Source organism: Ambystoma mexicanum, chromosome 1p (assembly GCF_040938575.1).
Source record: "Ambystoma mexicanum isolate Mex_15411 chromosome 1p, UKY_AmexF1_1, whole genome shotgun sequence".
Taxonomy (NCBI): domain Eukaryota; kingdom Metazoa; phylum Chordata; class Amphibia; order Caudata; family Ambystomatidae; genus Ambystoma; species Ambystoma mexicanum.
The window spans coordinates 1,219,507,656-1,219,514,715 of NC_090921.1; positions in this window are offsets into that span (position 1 = coordinate 1,219,507,656).

Sequence of the window (7,060 nt, forward strand, 5' to 3'; positions counted from 1 at the left end):
ATGATAGTGTGTTCAGACTCATGGTGAAGACTATATAGGCCTGCCGCATCTAATTTACTGGTCACAGCTTTGGAGGAATTCACACCTCAGTCTCACCAAATCGATAGTGGAAGAAATCATACAGAGATTTGCATCAGCTATGACAGGAAGAGCAACATTGGCTGTATGAGGAACACCAAAGAATGTATCTCACTAAACATACAGAACACAAGAGTCCAAGAAACAGAGCTTCCAGTTCTATTTCATGCACAAAGCTTATTTGGGTTCATCAGACTATGTGTCTTGTTTGATGACCCAACAAAAAGGAGGGTTCTGTTGCACAGTGAGTCAAAATTACTATTCAGAAAAGGAACTGGCTCTCGTTTCGAGAGTAGTCCCAGTCGGACAAGAAAATGCCCCTATAACAGGTCTGAGACTGACAATATTTTACAATTTATTTTGTTTAACCCTGATTATTCTAATCTTAGAAAGAGATGTGTGTTAACCATGCTGAAAGGAAGGGGAGTGTGACAGGAGCAAGTAGCTTTTGCCCATGTCCTGGCAGTTCCAGAATCGCATTCGGCATGTTGCATCTACTCCTGAAAAAGCTTTATGATTCTGAAATCATTTTTTATAGTTAAATGCGTGTTCATTTCATTTTATATTTAAAATGTCTGGTCACAGAGGCTTGTATAGTTGCTTGTTCTACGAGTTTGTATTGCAAATGTTATATGTTTTGATATATTATTGCATATGATTCTTTTATGAACATTATTTCTTTTCGAAACAGGGCATTGATTCCAGAAGGATGACATTGAAAACCTGTAAAAACACATATTCATTGTCACCAACCCTGACTAATCCCACAACAATCTGTTTCCAGCAGCAAGGAGAAGTTTATTTCATTGCATGCGTCTAAATGACTTCCAAATACCTATTTCCTTTGAGTTGTTTTGAGAGTACCATGGGGTGCATACAGTTTCCTTTGTATTGGTTTGAGGGTGGAAGCAGATCATTGTTAAAATACCCTCCCTACGCTCTCGCCCGCTGTACGCCCCTCACTCCCACACATAAACAAAGAGCCACACACACCATCAAGATTTGCCTCTAAACCTAGAACAGAGGATTTACATTCCATGTCGAGATTCTGTGTTGTCCTTAAGGTGAGCAATTCATTCAGAAGCCAATTCGCATTGCTAAGTAAGGATATCTAACTGCTGGGTCGCCCAGAGATGGCCTGCTCAGCATGGCCAGGAAAGGAGTAGAAAGGCATTCACTGAAGCAGAGTGTGACATTCTGACTATCAGAAGACATCTGCATGAGGGATATAATTAGTATATGCACATTTATAAAAGTGATATGATATGATGTGACATTTATAACGTGGCTATACACAAGTGTTTCAAGGTGCGATGAGGCAAGGGAGGGGGAACAGAGGGAAGACAGACAGCGATCTTACTAGGCCAGGTGTCTTTCAGATCACGCAAGTGGAAAGAAGGGGGAAAAGAAAAGTGCGGGGGGGGGAAGTGCAGTACATGGGATAATAATCATAATAACATAAAATAAATAAAGAACGGCCAGCAGGTGGCAAGTGCAGGGTGAGTGCAGACATAAGTGCTGGTTAGGGGACTGTAGGGATACAGAAAACAGTCCCTAGGTGCAGGGGTTGCCAGGAAGGCAGTGCAAGCGTGCAACTGGCAGGGCTTGGGCCAGAGATCAGATGGTGGACAGGTAACCCGTGCAGTCTCAGTATCAGCCAGGACTTCGGCAGGGGAGAGGAGGAGAGAAAGCAGAAGAAAAGAGGAAGGTTTTTAGGTGCTTCCGGAACCGAAGATGGTTCTCCTCAAGTTTCACGGAGGTGGGGAGGCTAGTCCAGAGGGAGGCCCCAGCCGAAGAGAGAGATCTACTACCAACTTGTTGCTTGGAGAAGCGACTGACGCTGAGGGAGTTGGAGGCAGATGAGTGAAGAGCTCGAGAGGGAAGAAATTTAGAAAGAGAGAGTTGAGGGTATTGAGGCACCAGGCACCAGAAGGTCTAGTAGATGACACAAAGTGGCAACATATAGAGGTAATAGCCTACTACACTCTCAAAGGATAAAGGTGGATTGGGCCTGCAGGTGCCCGAAAACTCAGCGGATGCAAGTGACAGGAATCCTGCTATCCATAATGCACTTCTTCAAGAAACATCGCCATGTAGGAGATGGGAAGGGCCTATAGGTTTCAAATCCTGTTTGTTCTTCAGTAACCTATTGCAGGATGCATGCCACTTGTACAGCCATAAAATAGAGAGGAGCCAATGGGGGTCATTTACCTGCCAACAGCAATGATAAAAAAACATCCAGTTTCTCACACATCACCTAAACATACCAAGGCCGGTAAGAGATTGGGAAATTCTACGGGTATCCAGCCAGCTTGCCATGATTCCAACTTCCTACTAAGTGGGAGGCAGGAGATGGACAGGACCTATAGATACCCCATACCGATGCCAGGAGTACCTTGTCATTGCTGAAAAATCTATTAAAGTCCAGTAGATCAGTGATCAGTTGAAATGATCAGTGCCACAAGTCCATGGTGGCTTGCTCTATAAACATCAGCATAACATGACCAATGGCATACTTCTGGGATCAATTTAAAGGTTTGGGCAGAACATTATTTCATTTTTAATTATTATTCTTTTATAGGCGGTAGAATCTTTCCATCAAAACTGGTTAGAACATATTCCAGTTGCATGAAACATACTCAGAATTAAAACTGGTCTTCTGTGATCATAGTAGTGAGTGACACTTTAACATTTGTGAGTGGGCGCCCCCGCTTGGATTCAATAATATGATATGAAAACTATGTTCTGGGTACTATGTTGCCTTTTGTTCAGGGATTTAAATCTTCTTATGCACTGGCCTCATTGCAAGATATGTGGCAATGTTTAAATAGGTGGCATTTCACATGCCTTCTGAATTTAGGAACCACATGATTCAGACTGAGTTACCGCTTGCATTATACCAGGTGTTGAATGGTCTAAAAAAATGCCAGCTGTGTTTGTAGAACACTATAAGAGATAAATACCAGGTGTGGTGAATGGAGAGTTCGGTATGCAGTATATACGTCACAATATAGCATTAACAACCCTTAACTAACTCCAACATTAATTCAGTCACATAATGCTAGAAGTAGGTGGAAATGAGCACCTTGTGAGTATGTATGATACACAGATGGATCCCTTCCACATCTAAGGCCACCCCAACCTTCCACATAACGTAGATCATCATGCACAACCATGGTCAGGCACAATGGAGACCTTGGCATCCTGTTTGATCCCAGCTACCAACAGATAAACTAGCAGGAGTTAAGATGAGGATGAGAAGGGCATTATTTTCCAATGTCAGACAATTAAAATGGATATTTATGGACAACAAATTGATCACCCTGCATTGCCTGGAAATGGACAGCATCATGCTTTTCAGAAAAATCGGTCATCTTCTTCAATCCAATACTGCTAAACAGCTAGTCTCCTCCTAATCTATTCTAAATCTGACTACTCTGCCTCTATGGCCTTCCAAAATATGCCCTTTCAGCTCTGGACATAGTCCTCAACTTCACAGTCTGCACACTTTTCAAACGTTCTTGCTTCACGACTGCCTCATGTGCCCATCACCCGATTGGCTAGATATTTATAAAACAAAGGGCTAAGTATATACTTCTCATTATCTGCAAAAGTATCCATGGACTCGCCCCATCCTACTTATCTGCTCATCTCACTCCCTATTCTCCCATTCGCTCTGTAAGATCATCCTCAGCTCACCTCCTAGCCACCACTTGAACCCCCTGTGCTGCCTCCCATTTCCACTCTCTCTCTCTCTCTCCTCACTCCCCTACTCTGGAATACTCTTTGTCTCCCTCTGCTTACTAATCCAACTCTACCACTATTTAAATTCAACCTCAAAGCTCTTGTTCTGTTTGAGAACCTGTTTCCTAACTCTCTACACTACTGCATCACCCTGTTCTCCTCTCTCAGTATCCTTCATGGACAACTCTTCAGCACTTTTCCGTCACCCCTCCATCCCTAATTCAGCACTTTCTCCACCTTCCTGGTCCTATGTCATTCTTCCTATCCTCATCCCTGATTTGTTTCCACCTTCCTTTGCAGCATCTGGTCTTCAAGTCACAAATTGTCTCATCCCATTGTAAAGCACTCTACTATCAAAGGAAAATTCTGTAAGCGTTTTTGTGCCAAAATGCAATATTTTTCCTGTAATTTTATAAATAAATAAACAAATTCATGCACATATTGCAGCTCATAGTATATGGCCTAGAGAGTCACATTAACTTCTGCACAGCCATACCACTCAACTGAATGTGGTAACCATCCTTCCATTCTGTACCACTGGCACATATCATAACTCAGTCAGCAAGTCACATGGAAAACCACACCCCATATGCCTATGTGCTTTTCCATGCATTAAATGACCTCCATCAACATGCCTATGACCACATTCCACTAAACAATCTGAATTCCATCAATGCCATATAAGGGAGGTTGCATGACGTTGATCACTTCCTCAGAATCATTGGTGCCCTGCACTGCACACATATCCCCTTGGTACCACCATAGGCAATGGACCATGTGTGCCTAAATCACAAGCAGCAATAGACCTTCAAGACTCAGATGATCTTCAATGCGACTCTCACAATCATCCACTCCTGTGCAAGACTACCCAGACCCACTAGGGATGCCTTGAAACTCCAGAACAGCACTCTACCTGCCAACCTGGCCAATGACAGGACAATGGATGGGGCTACTAGTTAGGTATCAAATGGGGCATGTGTTTGTTGTTTTTGTATCTGGGAAGTGTGTGGGTATGTAAGGGGATGCGTCTTTGAGGGAAGTACACAAATTTGGAACAGGGACAGGTGTGGGTATGGAAAGGGGTGTGCATCAGGTAACATATTGGATATGAAAGGTGGAGAGGATCTGCATCAATAAAGGTAGACACATCCACGCTCACTTTGCCAACTCTATTGGACTTCCACAGCACTCACTGTAAGGGTGCAGAAGTACGATTCTGATACAGAGTGGTCATTGTGGTTGTAATACACTTTTGTTCCAATGATCAAATGAAAAGAAAACACTATCTTGCCCCAACTATAAGAGGTGTTTCCCTGTCTCAACCAAAATGACCAATTTTACAGTCAGTATGACAAAACAAAAGTTCACAGTCCTATGTCAGAATCCGAGCTCTTCCCCACACACTCTGTGTTAAACTAAATGAAAAGAAAGACGTCTTCTAGCTACTAGGAACGGCTCCCTTCCCTTGGATAAAAAGGCAATCTTTGTTATAGAAAGTTTTTAAAGTTTGAATTCAAATATTGAGGGGAATCTCTCCCTTCCCCAGCCATCTTTAGGCTTGTGACACAGTTCACCAATTGGTGGGGAAATGTCTTGTCCCCAACCAGCCTTTCTCTGGCTTCCTCAAACTGTGGTGGGTCCCTGACCCTGTTTGGCACACCTGGTTCTCTTCTACCAGGCACTGCGATGAAGAAAGGAAGTCTGGATGCTTCTGCAGACTCAGTTGGGTCCCTGAAACTGGTTGACAGACCTGGTTCTCCTATCTCCCCACCCTATTAGGCTCCAGCATAGACTTGGTGTATTTGGCTGCCAAGCACTGTGTTCATATGTATCACTCTCACAGTTCTCTTCCCAGTCTCTTGACCTCACTAACAGACTTGGTTTATTCTCCTGCCAAGTACTGCCTGCACTGCCTGCACATGTATGGTTCTCACAGATTTTCACATTCTTTTATTCTCACATACAGACTCCTGCCAAGTACTGTTTTCAAATACCTTATTCTCACAGTTCTCTTTGCCTTCTCCCCTCCTAATTGACAGCAGCCATGGGTCGTCTTCCCTCCAACTATTGCCATGAGGATGATTATGTATCCTTGTTACGTTATATGTCCTTTTCAGGTAAGGGTCCCAGTCTCTATTCTCTTTATTTTATTGCTTTGCTCTTGCTTCTCTTAATGTCCCAAAGAGGTTATCTTCTTTTCCCCACTTTAACCGTGCTGTTGACTTTAGGGTTCTTCGTACCCTCTGGGGACCCCAACCATAAACTCTGCCACCCAAATAACTTAAGGGTCTTGGCTGCAGCTCTGGTCGGTCACAGGCTTCCCCGTTCCTTTCTTCAGCTTGTCGACTCTCTGGGGCTCTTTTTTGACTCGATGGAGCGCCTCTGCGGCTCCTGTCCCTTTTCAGCATGGAATTCATAATTGGACCACATGGTCTTGCAGTGCTGTGGTGCTTGTGCTCTCTCCAGACGGCCTTCTTGTTCTCTGGCCATGTCCCAGGGACACTGTGCTTCTCGCTGTTTTGCATCCTGGTCTTTCCTTGCTCTTCTCCCCAGTGAGCATTCACCACGCTCTCGGTTCTCCCAGGGAAGATCTGGCAGGCAGTAAACCCTGTTGTACATTTTTATGTTAGCATTCAGTATGGTCCAAACTGTTCAGGTAGGTTTCTTTGTGTGATTCTCGCGGATCCACACTTCTTCTTCATCGCAGTCTCTTGGCTTGAATCTTCATGGCAAACTACCTGCACTCTTCCTTGTCTCAGTACCTTCTACTTCCTGAGTTCTACATAAGCATGACAGATTGGAGGGTAGGGGTGGAGAGAAATGGGGCGAAGAGGAGGTATAGGTGTTGGGCAGATACTGTGTTCTCCCAGAATAGTCATCAGTGGTCCCACAGGGGGTTTCACCTCCCATGAGATCCACCTTCTGACTACCATTTCCAGTGGGGCTATTGGGTAGCGACCTCACCTTCCTGGCCTCATGGGAAGGGTCTACACCTACGGACGCAGTGACAACCTCCTAGGATTTGTCACATAACTTAAAAGTATGTCCATTTAAATCATAATGATGGATCCACTGATGACAACACTTTGATCAATTCCAACATGCGACTCTGGATATACTCTGTTGACTTGGCATCTGATGCCATTCCACAATCCACAGAGGGTCCAGGCACAGCAATTCAATTACTCCCATAGATGTATCCGTTCAAGCATAGAAAGCCATCTTTGACCTACTGAAG